Source organism: Palaemon carinicauda, chromosome 38 (assembly GCF_036898095.1).
Source record: "Palaemon carinicauda isolate YSFRI2023 chromosome 38, ASM3689809v2, whole genome shotgun sequence".
In the NCBI taxonomy this organism is placed as follows: Eukaryota; Metazoa; Arthropoda; class Malacostraca; order Decapoda; family Palaemonidae; genus Palaemon; species Palaemon carinicauda.
This window is the reverse complement of record NC_090762.1, coordinates 8,176,911-8,201,414: the sequence shown is the minus strand read 5'-3', so window position 1 is coordinate 8,201,414 and position 24,504 is coordinate 8,176,911. Positions and strand designations below refer to the sequence as shown.

General features: G+C 34.0%; 1 protein-coding gene across 1 annotated transcript in view; it reads right to left on the bottom strand.

The window, feature by feature from the left end:
• The window catches only part of Vang (Strabismus domain-containing protein Vang), a 171,292-nt gene extending 147,182 nt beyond the window's left edge, over nt 1-24,110 (bottom strand). The window contains exon 1 of the mRNA XM_068361874.1: nt 23,728-24,110. The gene's annotated coding sequence lies outside the window, so the exon portion shown is untranslated. The remainder of the gene's footprint in view (nt 1-23,727) is intronic.
• Between the last annotated feature and the right edge of the window lie 394 nt (nt 24,111-24,504).

Below are 24,504 nucleotides of genomic sequence, written 5' to 3'. Positions count from 1 at the left end.
CGGATAATAGGATTATCACAAAATCATTTCAATTAAATTCAAAACAGAAAAGCGTGACTTATATCAAGTGGTACTGCACTACCATGTAAGGTAAATTCTCGATAATAGTCCAAAAATTTCTAATTCAAAAGAACAAATCATTTCAATTAAAAAAATGCATAGAAAACTGTATATGAATATTAAAATTTCAAATACTAGAATCGTTAGGATGTTTATGACGTCACCTGCAAATTACAAGACCAATATGACGTCATCGTCATTATCCTATTAGCTATGGATTTTTTTTCCTCCGCCGCTCTTTTCCCAAGTCACTATTCCTTTTAATTAATACTTGGGGAACATTGTTTATTGCGAGTAGTAACGTGATCTCCATAAAATCTAAAATCTTATACTGCTTAAATTGGAATATTTCATGGTAATGAAATTAAGACAGATCAAAGACCACTATAATTTTCACTAGTTTTAAGGTGGAATTTTATCATAAAAAATAGTCTTTTCTCACTGGTGAATACTATATAATCTAGTTACAAAAATATATTTATTGTATTTTTTCCTTGAAGGGGTCAGAGAAAAATTATAAAATAAAATAAAATAAAAAAATATATAGATCTACATATAATAAAAAAAAACAAATGAACAAATGAATGTACGAAATCTGAAATAAACAATAATATAAAACTTACAGTAGATGTATCGAGTAAAATGATAATCTCCCTTGCACAATAAAGAGCAATTGTGGCATTGACATATATATATATATATATATATATAAACGGTCACACTTAGCCCTCTCCCTCCTTCAGGTAGGTGGAGAGAGAATAGTCATACCCTGGTAAGAGGATGTGTGTGCATGCATATCTATATAAATATTTAGCCGTCATTTTTGACGGGTCACGTACACTAATAAATTATAAACCACAAATTTCCCATTCATCACATAAGCCAATTTTCATCATATATAATAATACGGATTCATCGCGAGAGAATTGTTGCGATTCTTCAGCATCTTCTTTGAGCGAATTTGACCGCAATAATCCATCTGGTCGGTAACTTTGATGGCCTGACAGGAAATCGAAAAGTTATGAAGAATGTACATGGCGGTATGTGAATGCGTTAACAACAATAATAATAATAATTATCATTATGACCATAGATTATCATTATTGTATTATTATTATTATTATTATTATTATTATTATTATTATTATTATTGTCCAAGCTACAACCCTAGTTGGAAAAGCAAAGTGCTATAAGCCCAGGGGCTCCAACAGGGAAAAAATAGCCCAGTGAGGAAAGGAAATAAGGAAATAAATAAATGAAGAGAATAAATTAACAATAAATCAATCTAAAAAAAAAGTAACAACGTCAAAACAGACATGTCATATATAAACTATTAACAACATCAAAAACAAATATGTCATGAATAAACTATAAAAAGACTCATGTCTGCCTGGTCAACAAAAAAGCATTTGCTCCAACTTTGAACTTTTGAAGTTCTACTGATTCAACCACCCGATTAGGAAGATCATTCCACAACTTGGTAACAGCTGGAATAAAACTTCTAGAGTACTGCGTAGTATTGAGCCTCATGATGGAGAAGGCCTGGCTATTAGAATTAACTGCCTGCCTAGTATTACGAACAGGATGGAATTGTCCAGGGAGATCTGAATGTAAAGGATGGTCAGAGTACTTAAAAAACAGTCCATACTGTAAGTCAAAATCCATGAAGCTTTATGTACTGCCATGACTCGGATCAAGGTACCAACATTCTGCATACTTATATAATGAGTAATGGTAAAAAGAAGCTGGTTCCTAATGAAACCAAACCTCCTTCGTTTTACAATTGGTTACATCGATACTAAATACGTAATCAATACATGAAAAAAAATTATAGCTAGACATTGTTTTTATGTAAAAAAAAATTACCTTTGTTTCTGACAACGCTACTACAAGAATGATCGTCTTTGGGTTTTGCTAAATGAAAGACCCCAAAGACCTTGGGTTGTGGTGGCCGATGTGGTAACGTCCCTGACGTGAACGTCAGACTGGGGTTCCAGTCCCGCTCAAACTCGTTAGTTTCTTTGGTCGCTGCAACCTCATCAACCTTGTGAGCTAAGGATGTGGGTTTTGGGGGAGCCTATAGATCTATCTGCTGAGTCATCAGCAGCCATTGCCTTGCCGTCCTTGGTCCTAGCTTGGGTGGAGAGGGGGCTTGGCCGCTGATCATATGTATCTATGGTCAGACTCTAGGGCAGTGGTTCCCAACCTTTTTCTGTCCTTTCCCCCCTGCACCCAGTTCAACCATCCAGATTTCCCCCTTCATGCCCCGCCCAGCCCTCATGCCCACTCGCCTGCCTCAGAAATGGGCATGTCACTCCAATTCTCCCCTTGAATATCATGTTTGAGAACTGATATGATCATATCACAATTCAATGGCTAACAACAAATTGCCGCACGTACTATGAGGACATTTTCCGCTTGTTTTAGTTAGTAGGTAGTGTAATTATTTCCCCCCTGGAAGCTTCAAATTTCCCCCCAAGGGGAAATTTCCCCCAGGTTGGGAACCACTGCTCTAGGGCATTGTCCTGCTCGATGGGGCAATGTCACTGTCCCTTGCCTCTGCCATTCATGATCGGCCTTTAAATCCTTAATAGGGATTTCGTATGTCTTGGTAAGACCTCATTAAGGCTTTCACAGCATCCGATTCATAGCGATTAAACCGCAGGATGATTCTCTCACAAAAAGATCGTGGATTTGATCTCCAAAGGTTGGAAGATGACAATTTATATTTAAGCAATCGAGCGGCTTGATTGGATGTGTTCATAGAATTAGTTGGCGGAAATGAGTTACCAGGAATTTAATGACAATTTCTCTTCTATCGGACCACGATGTTTATTGCAAGACTCTTTGCTTTGATGAATTCCAATTCTTCAGCCGATCAAACGGTATATTATTCTTATTTCTTTATTACAATGGTAATGATGATAAGGGTTAAAATAGCGTTATGTTAAAACTAAATTCTAATAAAAAGTATTTTTGTTAGGAATTTACGTCGTCATTTGATTTTTTCATTCATAAAAAAAATCTTTGTAAGAAAATTAAATAAAGAAATTGCCCGTTACTGTTGAGATTTCGAAAATATATATATCGAATTTCATTAATATTCATTTCAATACCCATATTATAATTATTTACATCATGTAAAACCGAAATAAACAGTTGCCCTTAAGTTAATGAAGACGACGAATGTTTCCGTTACAAATATATATATATATATATATATATACAGTATATATATATATATATATACTGTGTATATATATATATACAGTATATATATAATATATATATATATATATATATACTGTATATATATATATATATATATATATATCAAGATTTGTGACATCAGTTATCAATGTACCACAGACCTCTCTGCATAACGCATATATTAATAAAAATAAGTAAAAAAGATCCATATCAGCAGGTTCATCACGTACTTGTAATATATCTTTAACGTACCCATAACGTACGCTAAGGTCCGCTTACTAATACCAGTTCCAGGATATGATGCTTTTGCATACACTATAAATTTACGAGGCATATTAAGTGAACATGAGGAAAGGGGTTAAAGTCTTATCATTGCATATTTATTTAAGTGTTGGTAGTTATCAAAGGGAATCTAGCAGAAAAACACGCCTTTTAACCAATTCTTTTCATTAAACGATTTGCGAATGTTAAGATTAGTTAAAATGAGAAAAATAAAAACTTCTTTAACTATACTGAACAGTAATAACAGGGATAACATGTCTTGAAAAATAGCAAAAGTTTTCACAGACGACTTCAATTATCTTTAAGAAATAATACCTTTTCATAAATGACAATTTTACGAAAAAAAAAAAAAATTCAAAAGACATCCATTCACAATGAGTTACATATTCAGAGATGACCTGGAACTACAGATACGGCGTTCTCAAATAGGAGTTATATTTTCAGAGGTAACTTGGAGCTTAAGCCAAAGCCACATTTCCGAAAAAAGAGAACTTACCTTCTGAGAGTATACCCAGTTCAAAAACTAAGAAATAATTTTTTTTTTTTTTTACAGAAATTATAGAATTTATAATTACAAATTTCCAATAACATCTACTTTATAAAAAATATAACTTACTTTCTGAGAGTAGGGCCTATACCCAGTTTCAAAACTAAGAAATCCATTTTTTCTTTTTTTTAGAAAAGACGGAGATTAATTTTAAATCAATTCGCATTTGCAAAAAGGATGATTATAAATTTCCAATAAGATCTACAATCAAATCAAAAGATAAAGGAATGGTGTAAAACACAACCTTCCTAAAGAATGCCATAAAATGACGTCAGATACGCTCTTAATGCAACTCTGTTTATGTGTACCCAAGACCTAAAGAATAATATTACTCTTTAGATCCCGTGTGTACCCGGGGTACATGTTAAACTTAACAGCGGTTTTTGTATCTTTTTTCGCATGCTGAAACACAGACATAAAAGAATTCTACCAAACTGTCTTTTACTAAACCTATACTTTGGGAAGTTTCACAACGTGAAATATTTGTAAAAGAAATATTCATAAAAAAAAAATGTAAAAGAAACATTGATAGAAGAAATAATTGTAAATAAATATTCTGATAAAATATTTGTAAAAAAAAAAATTCATAGAGGAAATATTTATAAAAGAAATATTCTTAGAAAAGAAATATTTGTAAAAAAATATTCATAGCAGGAATAATTATAAAAGAAATATTCATAGAGGAAATATTTGTAAAAAAAAATATTCATAGAAAAAAAAAAAACATATGTAAAAGAAATATTGTCACTGAAGGAATGTGCGTCTTACCGATTTTACTGCACTGGTATTATATTGTGTAATGAGCTACGAAAAAACTCTCTCTCTCTCTCTCTCTCTCTCTCTCTCTCTCTCTCTCTCTCTCTCTCTCCATAATAGTTATGGAACAGTAAATAAAACAAGCAATATATACAGCAACCAAGAAATCTTGCAATTGAATTTAGATCTAGAATAACCTTACTTCATACAGTATAAACGTTTAACCCTCTATACAATGTTAAAAGAAAAATGAATAACCATTATCAATAATATTAAATATCAACTTCCAAATACGGGTGAAAAGTCTGTTCACAATACTGTCTTCTCACGAAGCTGCTACCCGACTTCTGACGGGCAGAGTCGGCAGACCTTTTTCTCCATATTTGTCAAAATAACCGAAAAAAAACATACTGTTAACCCCAAAACGGGAACCTTTTCCCAAATACGAACAAAACAATGCCTTGTGGTCTGATAAGGCTCAGGCGAGAAAACACTTACTGCGTTAAACCTCACAAAACCTATACAAAGAAAGGTATGCTGGTTTGGATGTATATAGGCCTTTGTAAGCCTATTCTTTTGTCAGATGTGAAAATGGCTTAATGTCATGGAATAAGCAGCTGCGAAGGAATGACTTGTTTACAACGTTACCCAGTGGATGGGAGAGTTCAAACGGCAAATACGTATGCTTCATCAGTGACTGGTAAATTATTAGTATTCTATCAATGGACGACGATTCATTATACCAAAAAGAATGGGACGTAAATCTCCTTATGCACTTGACATTAGATTGGCTATATATATATATATATATATACTGTCGATAGATAGATAGATAGATAGATAGATATATATATCTATATGTATATATATATATATACGCACACATTCAAGTGAGGGGGTCCTTGGGTACATATCTATGTACATAATTAGCTATCATTTTGACGGGTCGCGTACACTAGTATATATAAATATGCATATACATATAAATATATATATGTATATAAATATATATATATATATATGTATACAAATTATATATATATATATATATATATATAGCATACGCCCCGTCAAAAATGACGGATATATATTTAGATTGATATGCACACGCACATAACCCGCCCCCCCCCCACACACCAGAGTATAACTACTCTCTCTCCACTCTACCCGAGGGACGGAAAGAGCTAGGTGTGACTGCATGCACAAGAAATAATTGTAAAAGCTTTAAAGTAAAATCATTATTTTGATAATAAAATGAATCATGTATTTAGACCCTAATGATGATCTCAAAAGATTATTCAAAGATATGACACATAAAGTATGATAAAGTTTATGACGTTGGAAAGATATATAGGAAGAGATATAGGAGAAACTGCAAAAAAAAAAAAAAAAAAAAAAAATATCATAAGCTTTGTGCCTTACAAGGTTTTTTATAAGGGTACTACCTAAAGGCAATTACCATTATTATTATTACTAACTAAGCTACAACTTTAGTTGGAAAACCAAGATTCTATAAGCCTAAGGGCTCCAACAGGGAAAATAGCCAGTGAAGAGAGAAAGTAAGGAAACAGATGGAATAGTGTTCCAGAATGAAGGCATTCCTTCAAGCAAGAGAACTTTAACCAGAGTCTCTTCTACCCTTTCCAAGTGGATAACCCTTTGAGTGAAAAAGAATTTTTCGGTTATCTTAGTGTTGTCCGGTGTATGAGGACAGAGTGTAAAGAATATGCCAGACTATTCGGTGTAATTGTAGGCAAAAGAAAAATTAGCCGTAACCAGAGAGGGATTCAATGTAGTAGTGTCTGGCCAATCAAAGGACCCAGTAACTCGATAACTCCAACTGGGATCGCAAAAGGATTGGGCGGTGTGTTCTTGAAAACTAGAAGAAGCTATTGAATTTATTTTCTTTTATATATTCTAAGTATAATTACTGACGAACAATAACATACAGTATATATCGAGGCTTCTTTATGACGAATGACTCTTGAAATATATCAACGAATATCCGATATTAACATTTGGGTTACATTTACATTAGTGCGACAGAAAAACTATGGAAAGGGTGAACCAAGAAGGATGCTGCAGAGAAGAAGAAAAAAAATAATAAAATGGAACAGAATAGAAGATGAAAACAACTAAAAGGAAGCCCAACATGAGGGAGAAAAATTATAAGAAAGAACATTATGGAGGAAGAAGAAAATAAAAACATTGAAGAAAAGAAATATGAAAAAGGAGGAAAGGGAGAAAACAAAGGGTAGAATGAAAAGCAAACATAGGGCGAAGGAAAAAAACAATAAAGAGGAGGAGAATGCGAAAGCAGAACATAAAGACAAATAAGAAAGAAGAGCAAGGAGGAGGAAAAAGATGAACAAGGAGAATGAATAGTAGAACGTAGAGAAGACTACGAATTGGAAGAGAATTAAAAGAAAAGGCGAAGGGAGAGGAAAGAAATACAAAATAGCATAATAAACGCCACCAAACCATCAGAAGAAACTAACGGGAAGAAAGGTAGGGAGAAGTGATTGGATCCGTGAATCATCATGGCAAGGGTATTGACACATACCCCATATTCCGATAAAGGAGAGAGAGAGAGAGAGAGAGAGAGAGAGAGAGAGAGAGAGAGCGACCCTTATTTATGTACAATCATAGATTTGAGTGTCTCTTACATGGGAAAAAAATTACATGTATTCATACATAAACATATAATCAGAATACAAATGTAGAAACATAGGTACATAATACACCCGTGGGCGACCAAACACACTAACACACATATGTATACACACATACATACATTATATATATACATATACATAAATATATATATATATATATATATATATACATACATACATATACATATGTATATATATATGTATATATATATATATATATATATGAGAGAGAGAGAGAGAGAGAGAGAGAGAGAGAGAGAGAGAGTTGTGGGCTACGGATAATTAAAGAAGGATTAGACTTGATGATTTAGCGTGGTTCCTTTGATCGATATGGCAAGAGATTTATAATTAGAAGTTAATGAGACACTTGAAGAAATGTATAAATAGGAGAGAGAGAGAGAGAGAGAGAGAGAGAGAGAGAGAGAGCATTTATATATAGACACCCATAATAAACTTGTACATTCATAGACTTGAGTGTCTCTTACAAGGGGGAAAATGACAGGTATTCATACATAAACATATAATCAGAATACAAATGTACAAACACAGATACATAATACACACGTGGGCGACCAAACACACTAACACACACACACATACACATACGCACACACACATACATATATATATATATATATATATATGTGTGTGTATATATACAGTATACATGTGTATATATACAGTATGTGTGTATGCGTGAGAGAGAGAGAGAGAGAGAGAGAGAGAGAGAGAGAGAGACTCACCGGCTAACCGACCGATTTCCAAATAAATCACAGTGAAAGCAACTATCAACGTAGTAAGTAAAAGAATTTCTGGTCACGAGAAAGGCTTTGAATAGCATCGAAAACCTTCTAATTATCTAGAAACTTTTCTCCCCCTTTAACCTAACAAAAGAATAAACTAAGGAAGCCATTAGTATTGTAAAGGATCCCTTCAAGCCCTTCGGCGGAGAGAGAGAGAGAGAGAGAGAGAGAGAGAGAGAGAGAGACTCGCAGTTCCTCTTAAATTTAATGATAAATCTTTATACAGATAATCTCGCATTGCGTTATCAGATATTTTATGCAACATGATCATGGAGAGAGAGAGAGAGAGAGAGAGAGAGAGAGAGAGAGAGAGTCTCCCAGTTCCTCTTTTAAATTTAATAATAAATTTTATACACAGATAATCTGGCATTACGTTATCAGATATTTCATACAACATGATGATGTAGAGAGAAAGAGAGAGAGAGAGAGAGAGAGAGAGAGAGAGAGAGAGATACCCCCACTTCCTCTTTTAAATTTAATAATAAATTTTTACACAGATAACCTCGCATTGCGTTATCAGATATCTTATGCAATATGATGATGGAGAGAGAGAGAGAGAGAGAGAGAGAGAGAGAGAGAGAGACTCCCAGTTCCTCTTTTATATTTAATGATAAATTTTAACACATAACCCCGCATTGCGTTATCAGATATTTTATACATGATATGAGAGAGAGAGAGAGAGAGAGAGAGAGAGAGAGAGACTCCCAGTTCCTCTTTTATATTTAATGATAAATTTTAACACATAACCCCGCATTGCGTTATCAGATATTTTATACATGATATGAGAGAGAGAGAGAGAGAGAGAGAGAGAGAGAGAGAGAGAGACTCCCAGTTCCTCTTTTATATTTAATGATAAATTTTAACACATAACCCCGCATTGCGTTATCAGATATTTTATACATGATATGAGAGAGAGAGAGAGAGAGAGAGAGAGACTCCCAGTTCCTCTTTTATATTTAATGATAAATTTTAACACATAACCCCGCATTGCGTTATCAGATATTTTATACATGATATGAGAGAGAGAGAGAGAGAGAGAGAGAGAGAGAGAGAGAGACTCCCAGTTCCTCTTTTATATTTAATGATAAATTTTAACACATAACCCCGCATTGCGTTATCAGATATTTTATACATGATATGAGAGAGAGAGAGAGAGAGAGAGAGAGAGAGAGACTCCCAGTTCCTCTTTTATATTTAATGATAAATTTTAACACATAACCCCGCATTGCGTTATCAGATATTTTATACATGATATGAGAGAGAGAGAGAGAGAGAGAGAGAGAGAGAGAGAGAGACTCCCAGTTCCTCTTTTATATTTAATGATAAATTTTAACACATAACCCCGCATTGCGTTATCAGATATTTTATACATGATATGAGAGAGAGAGAGAGAGAGAGAGAGAGAGAGAGACTCCCAGTTCCTCTTTTATATTTAATGATAAATTTTAACACATAACCCCGCATTGCGTTATCAGATATTTTATACATGATATGAGAGAGAGAGAGAGAGAGAGAGAGAGAGAGAGAGAGAGACTCCCAGTTCCTCTTTTATATTTAATGATAAATTTTAACACATAACCCCGCATTGCGTTATCAGATATTTTATACATGATATGAGAGAGAGAGAGAGAGAGAGAGAGAGAGAGAGAGAGACTCCCAGTTCCTCTTTTATATTTAATGATAAATTTTAACACATAACCCCGCATTGCGTTATCAGATATTTTATACATGATATGAGAGAGAGAGAGAGAGAGAGAGAGAGAGAGAGAGAGACTCCCAGTTCCTCTTTTATATTTAATGATAAATTTTAACACATAACCCCGCATTGCGTTATCAGATATTTTATACATGATATGAGAGAGAGAGAGAGAGAGAGAGAGAGAGAGAGAGAGTACTCTCAGCATTCATATAATATGCTCTTTGGTTATACCAAACAAGTAATTTAGTCTCAAAGTTATTTCTCATACGAAGCAAAGATACAAAAACATCAGACACCATAAATAATCTAAACATAAATGAACCAATAAAAGCCATCTAAAGCAACGAACAGAACGACTTAAGATCCCCTCAGCTGTAAACAAGCAGTGTAATAACCCTGGGACGGCTCGAACAAAGACATAAAACAAATAGAAGTAGGAGAGATACGATAACCTGAGGGCATAAAGGAACTAAACAAACGTCCAAACAGGTAAGGCGTAAACATACAACGCATATAGACGCTCGTCTAATACAAGCTACAGCATCTACTTGGCTTACTTAACCTTCCAGGGTGGTAAGCCCGTTAGACAGATGCATATAGAACAGTGTGTATATATATATATATATATATATACATACATAGTGTATATATATATATATACATATACTGTGTGTATATATATACATATATATATATATATATATATATACTGTGTATGTATATATATATATATATACATATATATGTATATATATATATATATATATATGCGTAAAAATCACAGGAAACCGTGATGCTCAGATGCAGAAGAACCACAGGGAAATTAAAATACAAATTATACGATTAAGTCCTGACTAGTTTCGTGATATCTATCACGAACACTCCACTCGTGATTTTAATTAATGTAAATGTTAACCACAATGGCGTTTAATATCGAATTCTACCTTAAAAAATATATATCCACTGGAAATTCATTTATGATAAATGCTTCTATCAAGAGAGATAGCTCGATTAGTAAGAGTCCCTCCTGGTATTGTTTCGACTAAGTAGCATAGGTTCGAATCCTTGCCTAGGCAGAAGCATTTTTCATAAATGAATTTTCAGTGTCTATACCTTACCAAAGGTAGAATTCGATATTGAATGCCATTGTGGTTGATATTTACATACACACACATATACAAACACATACTCACACACACACACACACACACACATATATATATATATATATATATACACATACATATGACTAATAGGTGTAATACCAATACCTATTTGAAAATATGTCCAGGCTAGCAGTTTGGCACGGTGGCACCTTGACATTTATTACTACTTCCTCAATATCCCTAAATCAAATTCATTTCAATTAAGTATATCAATTTCTCTGCCAGAGAACTTATCCAAAATTAAGGAGAGTAAAAAGTTGAAGGTTACTGTATATAGTATTGAGAGGTTGACGCCAGAAGTGAATAATCAATACTAGCCCAAGACCTTATCACTCAAATGTATTATTTGGTACACAAAAACACACATATATATATACATATATATATATATATATATATATATATATGTGTGTGTGTGTGTGTGTGTGTGTCTTACTTATAACTATAATCGAACAGTTTAACATGTTTTTTCAAAAAGGCCCATATTTCCTGTGTTTCATTTATGCGCCTTTTTGAAAACACACACACACACACACACACACACAAAACACACACACACACACACACATATATATATATATATATATATAATGCGTGTGCGTCTGTGTATTTTACTAATTTAAACATATACGTGAAACTTCCTATAAAAATACTTTGCAGTTAATGAAAAATATCAAACCAAATTATCCTTAAACTTCTATATCCTGTAATACCACACGAGATTTCTTAATCGATTGTATCAAATAGCTCAAAACTTTGGAATAAATCATTAATACTTAAATAACAGGAAACGTCAACTCAATTTACCATTATAAACCTACTGACCCCACAATCTATTCATCCCACTGAAAACAAAAGACAATACGGCATAAATCTACCACAATAAACCATCGTAAACAAAAGTAATTTGCCGGTCGGGCACCCACCCGCCGACATGTACCTGGTGTAAATCACAGGTAAAATGGAAAGGAGGAAGAAGACGTCTCTCAAGTGGCCATAGGGCATAGGCAGTGCGAGGATAGAATCCTGTCAGGCTATGTGTTGTGTGAGCCTTCTCTCTTCCCGCCGGCGCCATCCCTCACCCCGACCCGTCGTCACCCATGGCCGCCCGTGGGAACCTGCTACCTGATACTTGCCTCAGAGTCACCTGCACCGCGCCCTCCTCCTTCACCTCTGAGGGGACCTTGGAGGGGACTAACCCTCCCTCCCTACGTCCCTCTCACCTCACAACCGAGAGTTTCTGGTTTCCTTGCCCTTCCTTACCTTTGGCCTAAGTAAATTTTCCAGAAGAATTTTAAAACCTCATTTACTTTGCATTTTAATTAGCTATTGTTATTCTCTTGTACACTGGGGGATGTAGTAGTAACTATTGTCTTGTTTGTCTTGTATTCATTTGAGTCACCCCTACAATATTTGCTATTCTTTAATACGATCGTAAACATTAAAGATTAACACCATTCTTCAATGTATTCTAAAATAGCAGCTAAGCATCGTTGGTTCGTCTAAGGAAAATTATTTCTCAGATGATAGGAAAAATAAAAATAAAAAAATCCATGGTATAAATGCATGGCCTATTCTTAAAGAAAGTAACATTTTCACAACTTCACCCTAAAAATCAGTACACACACACACACACGTACACATTGTCCGGACAGTATTTCCGGACGGGGGTACTGATAAATGTGTAAGCCAGGTACGAACCATCATAAAAAGATATGCATGCACATAGCCTACATACAATACCACCGATACGCGGTCACAGCACCACCGCTATCAAACGATCTTTCCCTGTTCCTTATCTGATTAGGCTATCAAGGCTTCTTCGTTTGTCAAGTCACCGGATCTCTCTCTCTCTCTCTCTCTCTCTCTCTCTCACAAACACTAACACACACACACACACACACACATATATATATATATATATATATGTGTGTATATACACAGACACACACACACACACATATATATATATATATATATATATATATATATATATACATATATATATATATATATGTGTGTGTGTGTGTGTGTGTGTGTGTCGTCTTCCCCTTGGAAGGGATGGTACATGATGAAAGCGTTCAGGTTTCTAAGCGAATCTATACGGTTGGATTTGTTTTCCATCCACCCTGACAAATTTTGGAACCCATTTAAAGCTAAGTCGACTGTTGGATATAAGGCTAAAAGCGACCCGCAAACATGAAACAAAAGCCAAAGATTAAAGTCAGCTGCGTAACTTCCAAAATAGGGTGGTAGGTTGTTAAATCCCTACGGACTAGCTAATGCCCATTTCACGCTCAGGCTCGAAGCAAACAAGAAAGGGAAAACAAAGTGAGGTCTGACCACTGTAAATCAAGAAAAACAGAAGCAGGAAGAGAAACCCAAATCTTGGCGACAGAAGAAATAAAAAGCAGTTTAACTGAACTGCCTAATCTATGGATGTTACCAGTTAACGCGCAGCAAATGTGGGAATAGGTGGTCTGACAGGCGCTACAGTACACGGAAGTGACGAAATAGTACAGAGAGAGAGAGAGAGAGAGAGAGAGAGAGAGAGAGAGAGAGAGAGAGTTGTCCGTTCCCTATATTCAGTATTCACACATACTTGCTAATATCAGCTTATCCAAGTAGCGTCACAACAAAACAGCAGGTCTAGTCATCGTCGGGACTGTTATTCGCTTCACCTTGTTGCGGGAATGAACTAGACAGCTTGCTATAGTATTGATTAGAACTCCAGTCAACAATTGACGAGAGAGAGAGACCCCTGAGGGCGACCCGTGGCCCTTTCTAACCCTTGACAGGTTGACGGAAACGGACAAGCATTTCCACCGCTTCAAAAGGTAAACCGCCCTGCAGCACATGGCGGTTCAGTATTGCACTGCATCGGGTTCACGAACTCCGCATAATAATTGTTTCCCTTGACAAGGTAACGGAAAGGGTAACAAAGGCTTAGCAGAGTCCAGATTTACATTTTAGGGAAACTAAATTATTCTTTTGTGTATTTGAATTCAATATAAATATCGTTGGTTTTTTTTTTACTAAACTTGTACCTCTGGTTAATATTTTAATTGTTTTTTTTTTTGTATCCCTGTCCTATCTCTTTAATTTTTAGCACCCTACCCCACATTCACTAATACGCAATATATATATATATATATATATATACATATACATATATACATATATAGTGTATATACAGAAGCTATTATCTTTGAGTTGATTCCCCCTTGGGTCTGATCCCGAGGTAGTGAGAATTCGGTTATTAGGAATATAATACATGGCTTATATGAATATGATAAACACGTCTAAATGTGTAAAATTATCACTCATGTATATATATATATATATATATATATAAAGTATATATAATCTAACAAGATTAACGCCCACAAGTTCACCAGGCCCTTAATCAGTAACAGATTTGCTGGTGTCAAGAAAAGGTCGTGGGACTTACAGTCTTTCCCTTATAGACTACTCTTCTGGCGCCCTCTCTCTCTCTCTCTCTCTCTCTCTCTCTCTCTCTCTCTCTCTCTCTCTCTCTCTCTCTCTCTCTCTCTCTCTCTCTTTACAATTACTGGTCATTAGTAATTCAGATGTCGAATAAACTATAAATCCCCCTGCATAAACCTCCCATAATAAACACCTAATATGACCAAATAAGTCTCATCAGGACTTCGTCAAACCCACATAAATTCAAGGCGCCACACTATATTGCAACTATTTGCTGTGTTCCTGGATTTTGAAGTCATTTTTTTTTTCAAATTTATCTTCACATTATGCTTATATATACTACCACTAATAATAATAACAACAACAACAACAACAACAACAACAACAACAACAACAATAATAATAATAATCATAATAATAATAATAATAATAATAATAATAATAAACTAGAAATGAGGGCTGAAATTACCATGAGAGCAAAATATGTTTCTTCCTAGATTTATTACACACCAATCATGATGACTTAAAAAAAAGAGTTTAGCCATGTGACCACAGTAAAATCTAAGATCTTAAATAAAAAGTAAACTTATTTGACTTTTAAAAAAGTGCAGGATGAAATAAATAATAAATGACAATAATCTAACTTCGGATACGATATATAATTTCTTGATTGAGAGAGAGAGAGAGAGAGAGAGAGAGAGAGAGAGAGAGAGAGAGAGAGAGAGAGAGAGAGAGAGAGAGAGAAAGTATTAGGAAACCCGATATCTATTTGAAAAAAGGGCAATTTGGTAAAATTTGTAATCTCTTCTCAGCAAGTATTCAATTCCCATTCTACTTCTGTTAAATCATAAAAGTAACATAACTTGACACGTTTGCACATGCGTGAAATAAGCATAATTTGCTGACATGCCATTACATTGAAATAAACAATTACTAAAATATATACATAATAATATGGCATTTGAAATGAGAGAAACAAATTGCCAATAAAGACACTAAAATGCAATAAATTATTTTACAGCGAAAGGAGCAAAATTTAAGTTTTAAACATAAAATATAGCATGTTAAAAACGAATAAAGTTGATATATACTTTTACATAAACACACAAACAAACAAACACACACACACACACACACACACACACACACATATATATATATATATATATATATATATATATATATATATATATATATATATATATATGCATGTATATATGTTTGCATATATATACACATAATCTCTAAAATCACGTAAAAATTATCAAAATATAAGGAAAGATACGAAAGAAACTAAAATACGTACGAAAAGCGTACGGAACATATTTAAGAATGTGACTAAGATCCTTCGCCAATTAAGAAACGCATATAACTGTCATATATCATTAGAACCAATGTTAGTTCTAGCAGTCTTCCAATCACGTTGTATGATAAATACCGATCAGGGACATACACACACGCGCGCGCGCTTACCTTCTGATTAAGCCTTAACGAGAGATGATTTAGGAGATAAACCGATGGGTTACTACATCCCAATCGTTCCTCCCCATTATAAATGAGATGCGTTTGATGATGCCGGCGAGAGCCAAGAAGGGTATTATTTTCTTTGAGGGATTCCCCAATACAGATTATTTTATGGCTTACTCCCAACCTAGAAAGTTTTATGATGAATATCATAAGAAATTTTTATCAACTTAATCAAGAAACTTTCGCGGATGATTGGCTAATTTAGAAAGTATTATGAAGTTAAGCTAGGAAGTTTCAAGAACGTATATGAGAGTAGATTTTAGAGAGATTTATGATCCATGTTCGAGTGAAGAACGTATTATGTTTTACACATGTACCAAGTTTTACGAAGGAACTCCCAAGCTGAGAAGTTTTATGAAGCTCAAAATAAATCTAACGGATTCCTTTCCTATAAAGATATTAGAAATTACTCCCTAAAAATGTACCAGGAATATCATTTAACATTTGTAAGTCACTTCCAATGTAAACATTCAAGATAGTTTTAAAAGAAAAATTTTGAGAAACTTTTGATGCACTTTTCTGCTGGCGTGAAGTATGATGATTTACGCTAAACCTACTTCACGCATAATAAGTAATAGCTTTCGACCAAGATGACGGGGTCCTCAGAAAGGGACCTCCCTAAATTAAGACCGAAATGAAGGATTACCCATGCGACGCTTTCGTATCTAGCCTTTGTTCTTTAGATGAAAGACGGCAATTTACCTTTAAATCGACCTCGTGAATACCCAAATGGTAACACATAACTCAATCAATGGTGAAAACGATTACCCATATGAATGAATATCCTCCGCCCACCATTCACGATAGCGGCCACCCACGGCGACCCTCATTAGTGGGTGCTGTATGAGAACAAGCTTCGGGGGAACAGCCATTACAAGGCGGAAGGGGGAAGGACTAGGAGTAGGAGAGGGAGTATGAAGGGGGAGGGATCAGGGGGAACATCAGGCTTGCTTCAGGGTAAAATTGGGATGGTTCCCTCCGTAACCATTTCTTCAATACCTTTACCTCATTTATGGTCGAAATTATATCATTACAGATTAGCATCACCATTAATTTTGTTATCTGATCGGGGTAGACTGATCTTTCACTGTCCATTTTTTTTTCTTTTTAGGGCTAAGGAGAAATTAAAGCTGAGGCAGGCCAGTTTAACTATGGGTGTTCTTGTGTAAGTATATAGGGGTATGGAAAAAAGTAACCTAAAAAGGGTTATTATTTCATACCCAAATGTGGGTTGACTAGGAGCTCAGGGTGACTTTTCAACCGCTGTAGAAATGAGAGAGACGTAGTTCGAAACACACACACACAATAAAAAACCAGTTAGACGTAGTAGTAGTATTAGTAGTAGTAGTAAAAGTAGTAGTAGTAGTAGTAGTAGTAGTGAAGTTATTCTTAGACGGAGACAATACACAAATACAAAATACATGAACAGTTGGGTTAAAATCACTGCATCAATAAGGTTAAAACAGCAACAGTAATAAAAATCTGTCCTATGTAATAAAGAGCAAGTATAACTACATATCACGCCCCGTCCCTCGGTAGGGGGAGAGGGAATAGACATACCCTGGTGGAAGAGGTTATAGCTACGAAACGGGGAGGGGTAGGAAGGGTTGAATCTATGTGTATGCACGACCACGTATCTATCTAAATATGTAATATCTACCTAATAAAAAATCAAGGGGACCTACACACCATTTGTACATTTAATGCTAAGAAGAAAATCGGCCTAAAAATAAATTTCAGGGCTAAAAATAAATTTCATTACATGTAGAAAGCACTAACATTTCAAGTTTTAAAACGCCAACAGTGAAGGCAAGAAGAAATATAAGTTAATCACGTCTACAGGGACAATCACACAAGCACATGTAAATCTACATTACAAGCATTATAGTTCACCAAAAGTGGAAGGAAACGCGAGGAAGGGGGGCGGGTAGGAGTAATATTGATTAGAGTGCATGAAGGGGAATTTATGAAAGTAAAGAAAGGGATTATTGGATAACTCAAAAGTTTGCATGAGAAGCCAATGAACACCTATGCACTAACCTCTGGCTTTCGTGCTTGATTCCGTTGCATGGCAGAATGCAGAAGCACTGCATAACAGGATTACTGCACGTGTGTGTACACACACACACACATGAATGATAATTTTACACATTTAGACGTTTATCATATTCATATAAGCCATATATTATATTCCTAATAACCGAATTCTCACTACCTCGGGATCAGAGACCCAAGGGGGAATCAACTCAGACCCAAGGGGGAATCAACTCAAAGATAATAGCTTCTGTATAAACAGCATATATGTATATATATATATATATATATATATATATATATATATATATATATGTATATATATATATATATATATATATATATATATATATATATATATATATATATATATCAACAATCGATTTTACTTCCTACTCAGTTCATATATTGCACAATGGGACGGGCAATTGGCCTCTTTGTAACGTAACTTTCAGAATATATGAACTTGATTTTATCTCTAATTCATTTCAATGACCTCATTGATCCAGGTCACCCAATTCATTACGATAATGGTCATGATTCAGGTGTTCAATTTTGCTTCGTTTTTTTTTTTTTTTTTTTTTTTTTTTTTTTTTTTTTTTTTTTTTTTTTTTTTTACAGAAAGAACCAAAGGGGAATTATTGCATAGGGGTTCCGCGTTTCCTCTTCATAAAAGCTACATCATGCAAAGGGACATTTCCTTCAGTTGCCAAATTTCCGGCATTTGATCGCCAGAGATTGCATAAAACGCACATTATCCTAATGAATTATTTTCCATAAGGCGGTTTTTACCTAACAACATACACACAGATATATGTATATGTATATATACAAATACACACACACACACACACACACACACACACACACATATATATATATATATATATATATATATATATATATATATATATATATATTGCCCGCGTTAAATGCGATTAATATACATACATAATGTGGATAAATTATGTTAGATTTTATCACACCAAACAACCATATAACCTACATATTTACCGGAAATCATGCATATTAAGTAATTTTCAATTCAGAGCACAAAATCACAATATACATGTGTATGATTATATATATATATATATATATATATATATATATATATATATATATATATATATATATATATATATATATATATATGTATATATATGTATGTATATATATATATATATATATATATATATATATATATATATATATATATATATATATATATATATATATATATATAACTAGTGTACGCGACCCGTAGAAAATGACGGATAGATATTTAGCTAGATATGCACAAAACCACACCACACGCACCCCATTCTCACCAGGGTATGACTCGCCTTTGCCCGAGGAACGGGGAAAGCTGAATATGACCGAAAAAAAACATACACTGAATATATATATATATATATATATATATATATATATATATATATATATATATAGCTAGACACTATCTCTTCACCATATAGGGGGCATTACAAAAGCTGATCAAATTGTTACACCAACAACTGGAAGCCCCGCATGCAACCTTGCAAAGACCAACATCCCCACATCGCTAAATCTCTACTGACGGCCTTTACAGAGTTACCTAAATGCAGGACACACACGCCTGCATATTGTACAGCACTGGAGACGAAAACCAAACAAAACCAGGTTTTCCAGACGCATTAGAATCCATTCCTTGTCGCGTGGTTCGGGATTCGAATCGACGGAACGAGATTAAGCTACGTCGTCTAAACTGAGGGTTGCCAGAGACCTCCCGGAGCGAAAAGCTTTTAACAGCTTTTACCACGACAAGGCTGCCACAAAATACGGCGTTGTATCTTCATTACTTTTTGTTTTGGTCTTGACGTTTCCTAAATTAAGATTTATTTCTTTGACTTTTTTTCTATCAACTATTTAAATTATATATAAGATTTAATTTATAGCTAACTCAAATCATCAAAATGGACATAGGTACGCTAAATGCAAATAATAATGATAGGATTCACATGACCTTATGGTTAAAATACTCAAGAAATAAACTCCATTCGACAACTCAAGGTAATGACTGAATGTCAGTTTAATTTTTTTTTTTGAAAGCAAAAAAATATTCAGCTTATTATTACTAAACGTATTTTTTACTGAATATTTACAAAACGCCTTTTTCTATCATGAAATCGAGCATGTTCGAAATAACGCCTCTTCCAATTAAACTTTTGAAAAATATATTGTAAAACAATGGATGATTTGCGTAAAGATGCACAATTTAACTAATAAGATTTGACAATAGAGCATAGATATAAATAAAGAGAACATAGGAACAATCAACAACAATGCAATATATATATATATATATATATATATATATATATATATATATATATATATATATATATATAATATATATATATATACACACATATATATATATATATATATATATATATATATATATATATATATAGAAGATTCATCAAAAGCTTTAAAAGATATAAAAATTATAGTTCTCTTACACAGCAAATTCACCTCGTAATACTTCAATATACCTATATCATAACTAGGTAGTGTAGGCCTATGTTGTTGACACGCGTGTGCTAAAGATATCATATTGACCTTTAAAAACCTTATAATTTATGCAAAATATAATGAAAAAACCTCTTTAATGAGCCAAGAATGTCTTCCTTAATAACGTATGTTTGTATTTAGATTTAACATTATTGGTATAGGCTAAATAGGATAAAAAATCCAATTATTATTATTATTATTATTATTATTATTATTATTATTATTATTATTACTTGCTAAGCTACAGCCCTAGTTGAAAAAGCAGGATGCTATAAGCCAATGGGCCCCAACAGGGAAAATAGCCTAGTGAGGAAAGGAAAAAAAAGGAAAAATAAAACATTTCAAGAACAGGAACAACATTAAAATAAATATTTCGTATATAAACTACAAAAACTGTCACAAAACAAGAGGAAAAGAAATCAGATACAGTAGTGTGCCCGAGTGTACCCTCAAGCAAGAGAACTCTAACTCAAGACAGTGGAAGACCATGGTACAGAGGTTATGGCACTACCCAAGACTAGAGAACAATGGTTTGATTTTGGAGTGTCCTTCTCCTAGAAGAGCTGCTTACCATAGCTAAAGAGTCTCTGCTAGATATCAAGTTATACCTATCATATAAATCTTAAAGTTTTTCTTGAATTTATATTTTCACATCTGAATACAATAAGCGTTAAATTTCATTTTGTTTCAGTTCTAAAATTAGCATCGTAATTCATGATAGCTTTGTTTAATATGAATAACATATAATTTGAATAATGAAATTAAAACACTGGAATGTAGGTATTTTATTTTTTTTTACTTTCGATAAGCGCAAAGTGCTATAGCTAGTACACAAACAAACACATACACACACACATACACACACACACACACACACACACACACACACACACACACATATATATATATATATATATATATATATATATATATATATATATATATATATATATATATATATATATATATGCTCGATGAGAGAGGGAAGCAGAGAGAGGTAGGGAGTAAGGAAATAAAGTATGCAGTATATTAACTAAGAAAAGATTGAGTTATAGACCTAATATCTAGAGGGGCTTATTACTATTTTAATAAATTTCATAATTATTGTTATTATTATTGCTATTATTATCATTATACACATATTAACGTGTAAATAAAAGCATTTTGGATAAGAATCATGGATGAAGGGTCTTTCTTTACTGACAAAACAAACTTCAGTTACTCTGACAAAAGTCATTCAAGAAAATATGTACTCGATGATCGATCGATAGAAAATAAAACAACAGCAACAACTAATTCTTAAAATAACAAAATGGGTTTAAAAGATCAAATTACACCAACTCCAGCAAGCACAGACAGACGTGGATTATTTGACATTAAATAAAACTGCTGAATTTACACGGTCAACATGACTGGAGACTGCTGGTACGGTAGGAAAATGCGTGTGGTTATAATCGACGATGAGTTGTTGCCAAGACTGCCTGCCAGCCTAAAAAGGAAAGGTCGTGACTGCTGGTAAAGCTTCTCTGCATACGGGGAGGTAATATTCTTCGCAGATATAATCCTACTGCTTTTCATATCAGCAGAGAGCGTTACAAGGAGTTACACGGTTTTGGGATGTCTAAAAGAGTTTTTAGCCCATCCGCGGAGACTCCATTTGCTCTTGGGTAGAGCGGCATTGAAAGTTTTTATGATCTTGTCCTTTGTTGAACTCGTTTACAGTGCTACTGTTTAATTCTTCCGCTGGAAGTCTGTTCCGTGTATTTAATATTTTGAATGTAAAGAAACTGCCACATTGAGACTACTTTTGCTATTAAAAAATTCTTGTGATCTTGTCTAAATTATTCTTGAACTCGCTTACTTACATTACTACATCCGCTGGAAGTCCATTCCAAGTATTTGCTATTTTGTATGTAAAGAAATTACACTACTCAATATCTTTTCAATTCCAGTTCGTATCCGTTACCTCAGGACTGATTTGTGCTAAGCGTGAATAGATTGATGTAATCTACATTTGTTATTCCATTAAAAATTTTGAAAGTTTCTATTAACGGTCCCCTTAGTCGTCGAGTTTGTACAATAGATCAAATAAGTTCAAACGTTCCATTCATCCATCGAGAGAGAGAGAGAGAGAGAGAGAGAGAGAGAGAGAGAGAGAGAGAGAGAGAGAGAGAGAGAGAGAGATACTGATACATGATACTCATAACGAATCAAACCTATTTTGATTGGTTATTTGGTCTTGCATGGCAAAGCTTCGTCCTTTCACAAGTTGTCCATGTTTTAATGACTTTTTTTTTTTTGGGGGGGGGGCAACCACTATCGTCTACTATCCATCAAATACCTAACCCACTTATCCACTATTTGCGAATAACATTCGTTTAGATAACCAACCTAACCAAAATTTAAAGCCAGTGCGAGGTCCGAGAATGACATAAATAGGCCTACAACACATAGCCTATTATTATTATCATTATTATTACTTGCTAAGCTACAATCTTAGTTGGGAAAGCAGGATGCTATAAGCCCAGGGGGTCCAACAAGAAAAATAGCCGTGAGAAAAGGAAACAAGGAAAAATATTTTAAATTTGGCAACGACGGGGTACTATTGAAAACCTTAAACTGATCGGAGGTGACAGATGTCTAGAACCCGGAAATACAAAAAACAAGTGAGCATAAACATCCCAACGTCCTTTTTTTCTTTCTTTTTTTTTTTGTCTCAGACCACTTCTGGTTTATCTTATACAGTTCAAATGTTTTAATTCTATTCTCGTGTCCTTATGTAATTTGGCATAACTAATATTGATGTCAGTAGGAAAACGAAATATGCAAGCTATAATTTTCACCCCTATTTTCCGTGAACGAAAGTGTATCAACTAACACACATTGTCATCAATGTTTGTTACTTTCAGCAGCTCCTAAAAGAAAAATATCGTTGCATACTTTAAAATAAACTCTTATACTATACCTTTGGCCGTTGCACGTGAAGATCTTCATGCAAATGGGGAAACTGTAAACGTAGAATAGGCGATTTAATGTTTGTGGACATCATTCATATCTAAGGACAACCATAATGAATTAGGGTCAGGTGTCTTTCGTATTGAACCACATATCTTCGGTATTAAAAACAAACAGTACAGACTTGAACAAATACCTATTTCTGGCTACCGTGTGGTATATTTTCAACCACATTGTGCAGTATAAATGTAACAAAAATATTATGCACTCGTACTAATTGTTTCACTGTTCTCACACAATTTCAACTTCACGAATGACACATTTCACGTTAATGAGCCCTTGGTCACTTAGATCACATCAGCCTTACTTGAATCATTAAAACTAGTAGGAACGAACAAGGTGTGGCTCTTGAGTTAACTTCAAGGAATGATGCTGAATTTCTCTTCTGATTCAAGCAGTAAAGACAATACTGTTCTTGCACTCGCCATTTTACATGCTACACTACAGCTATGTAAACAAATCAGAAGTTCAGAACAACTGAAAAACTATAATCTTTGTAATAATCGAAAGCCAGAAAAAAAAATTGGTCGTTCTGAATTGAACATAAATTGAATATATTTCCTAAAATATCTTAAACATTTTCTGTACTTCCATATTTCCATATACACGATGAAATAAGAAACAAAGAATACTTAATACACGGTTTTTTTACTATGTTTACATTTTGTGGCTTATGGCACCCAGGCACCGCGAGTTTCATGAGTATCATGAATATGGTTTTGATAAC